We start from the raw sequence: 3256 nt of genomic DNA on the forward strand, positions 1-3256 counted from the left end.
GCGCGCGGAGCCACTGTTTCGGTTTAGTTAGTGTTGGGGTCTCACGGACCCCGCCAGGCAGCGCGCGGAGCCACTGTTTCGTTTTAGTTAGTGTTGGGGTCTCACGGACCCCGCCAGACAGCGCGGGGAGCCACTGTCTGGTTCCAATTCGGCCTGGGGTCTCACGGACCCCGCGAGACAGCGCGCGGAGCCACTGTCTGGTTCCAATTCTGTTCGGGGTCTCACGGACCCCGCGAGACAGCGCGCGGAGCCACTGTCTGATTCCAATTCTGTTCGGGGTCTCACGGACCCCGCGAGGCAGCGCGCGGAGCCACTGTCGGGTTTCAATTCTGTTCGGGGTCTCACGGACCCCGCCAGGCAGCGCGCAGAGCCACTGTTTCGTTTTAGTTAGTGTTGGGGTCTCACGGACCCCGCCAGGCAGCGCGCGGAGCCACTGTTTCGTTTTAGTTAGTGTTGGGGTCTCACGGACCCCGCCAGAAAGCGCGGGGAGCCACTGTCTGGTTCCAATTCGGCCTGGGGTCTCACGGACCCCGCGAGACAGCGCGCGGAGCCACTGTCTGATTCCAATTCTGTTCGGGGTCACACGGACCCCGCGAGACAGCGCGCGGAGCCACTGTCTGGTTCCAATTCTGTTCGGGGTCTCACGGACCCCGCGAGACAGCGCGCGGAGCCACTGTCTGATTCCAATTCTGTTCGGGGTCACACGGACCCCGCGAGACAGCGCGCGGAGCCACTTTCTGGTTTCAATTCTGTTCGGGGTCTCACGGACCCCGCGAGACAGCGCGCGGAGCCACCGTCGGGTTCCAATTATGTTCGGGGTCTCACGGACCCCGCCAGGCAGCGCGCGGAGCCACTGTCTGGTTCTAATTCGGCCTGGGGTCTCACGGACCCCGCCAGGCAGCGCGCGGAGCCACTGTTTCGTTTTAGTTAGTGTTGGGGTCTCACGGACCCCGCCAGGCAGCGCGCGGAGCCACTGTTTCGTTTTAGTTAGTGTTGGGGTCTCACGGACCCCGCCAGGCAGCGCGCGGAGCCACTGTTTCGTTTTAGTTAGTGTTGGGGTCTCACGGACCCCGCCAGGCAGCGCGCGGAGCCACTGTTTCGTTTTAGTTAGTGTTGGGGTCTCACGGACCCCGCCAGGCAGCGCGCGGAGCCACTGTTTCGTTTTAGTTAGTGTTGGGGTCGTACAGACCTCAAAGACAGCGGGCGGAACTATTTATCCTTTTTCTTTTTCTTCTAAGTATACATTTTACCAAATCTTCACTGAGACTCTTTTCGTGAGAGATGAGGGTCGGATGCTTCCTTTGATGGTCGGAGTCTCAGAGCTCAGGTCAGTGTCCCTAAACTTTGGTCGGAGCCTCTTTGTAAGCCCCCTTGTAACTAACGCAACAACAATTTTTTTTTCTTTCTTTTTCCTTTGTTTTTTTTTCAAAAAAAAATCTCATTTCACTTAGGGTATTTAAAGTCACTGACTTCTGCTGACTTTTCCAACACACTGTTTCTTTTTTTTTTCTTTTCATTTTCGAGTAGGGAAGCATGAGGGTTCTTCGGACCGTTTCGTTTCTCACCCCACTCTGCTGGTGCTGCGGTGAGCGGGAGGACCGGGTCATTAAAGTAACCTTGCAGCGGAACGCTCTGGCTGCCATTTCCGTCCGCTTTGACGAAATGGACCATGCGTGGCCGGGCTGCTATTACTCGTCTCAATGTGTACCGTATCTTGTACAAGACAGTAACTTTACGTAACATGTTCACTAACTAACTATATTCTCATAGCTGTGTCAAGTATTCGAGAACATGTAACCTTTGTATACGGTAATCACTTTGTATAACCTGTGTATATGCTGAACGTTATATGATTAAAAATTATACACACCAATGTATTTTTCTTTTGCATTTCAATCTTTAAAAAAAACGAGATTGTCGTGTGATGTATCCACTAATTAGAAAACTGTCTCTTCAAATAGTCATGTTGTCACAAAACACATGAGCAAAAATGAAAGCAAATATGCAATGTTGAGGTTCCTGCTTAACTTTTATTTGAACAAGGCAAGAAAACTGTACAGTAGTCATCAGGGAACGAGCTCTACCGAATTATCATGGCACTGCCATCTATACAACACGAGCCATCTTGTCAAACATCCTACATCCTACTCCGTTTTTGGGAGCTCTCCTTGACCCGGACAATGCGCTCCGCTCTGCGAGACATCTGAACGGCAACGAGCCGCAGAACGTCTTGTCTCTGCGGCGATACTCCGCTGACGACTGGGAAGTCGGTCGAAGGACGGCAATCTCCTCCAGATTGATTCGAAGCCCTCGGAGCAGAGCGTCGCGGGACGAAGCTGCGTTTCGTTCACTTCGACATCGTGGGCTCGGGCCGCCAGAGCCGAGCCGGGCTCCGATCGCTGGAGATCCCCTCGCGTGGGTGTCGGGGCTCCGGCCGAGGCGTCGCCCTCGTGCACCTCCGAGCCTCGCTTCAGCATCCAAGTGTGGGCCAGTATGTCTTTCAGCGTCGGTCTCTCTTCGGGCGTGCTGCTCAAACACCATTTTATCAGGGCCACGCAGTCCTATGTCCCCGTGCACCATGTCGTACAAAAGAATCCTCAACGACCAAACCTCAGACGGAAGAGCTTTGTAGCATCCTCGGGTGAGTCGTTCGGGGGGCGCGTACGTCGCAGTCCCGTCGAAGGTGTCGTACTCTTTGTCGGGTTTGAGAAAAACGGCAGAGCCAAAGTCGATGAGTAGCAGCTTGCGCGTAGACAGGTCCAGCAGCAGGTTTTCGTCTTTTACGTCCATGTGCACGACACCGCGGCTGTGACAGTGGAGCAGGGCCTGGATGACCTGACCTAAAAATTCTCTGGCAGTGTCCTCACGCAGAAGCTTACAGGTTGTGATGTAGTCGAACAGATCTTGCGTGTTTTCTGGCTTTTCCGTGATTATCACCCAAGCTCCCCGGGTCTTGTAAAAGTCCAGCATGCGGATGATCCCCGGAAACGGAGGGTCTTTGGAGACCATTTCCAAGGCGACCGCTTCGAGCGGCTTACTGGTCCCGTCAACTTCACAGCATCTCGTACGCAAGAGCGGGACAAACTTCAGGGCCACGGAAATCCCGTCGCACCGCCTCTTTCACAGAAACACTTTGCCGAAGCCCCCTTGCCCAGGCAATGGCTGGACATCCAGTACTTTTCCAGGATGGCGTCCATGGCAGAAGGATCGATTTTTCTTTTTACTTCTCTCGAACCTTCACTGTCGAGCTCTTTAT

General features: G+C 54.3%; 1 pseudogene; it reads right to left on the reverse strand.

Annotated features, from left to right (window-relative positions):
* Positions 1-1834: 1834 nt before the first annotated feature.
* Positions 1835-3015, reverse strand: LOC111946329 (serine/threonine-protein kinase pim-2-like; annotated as a pseudogene).
* Positions 3016-3256: the final 241 nt, after the last annotated feature.

This window comes from Oryzias latipes, chromosome 18 (genome assembly GCF_053564925.1).
Source record: "Oryzias latipes strain Hd-rR chromosome 18, Olatipes_Hd-rR_3.1".
Lineage (NCBI taxonomy): Eukaryota > Metazoa > Chordata > Actinopteri > Beloniformes > Adrianichthyidae > Oryzias > Oryzias latipes.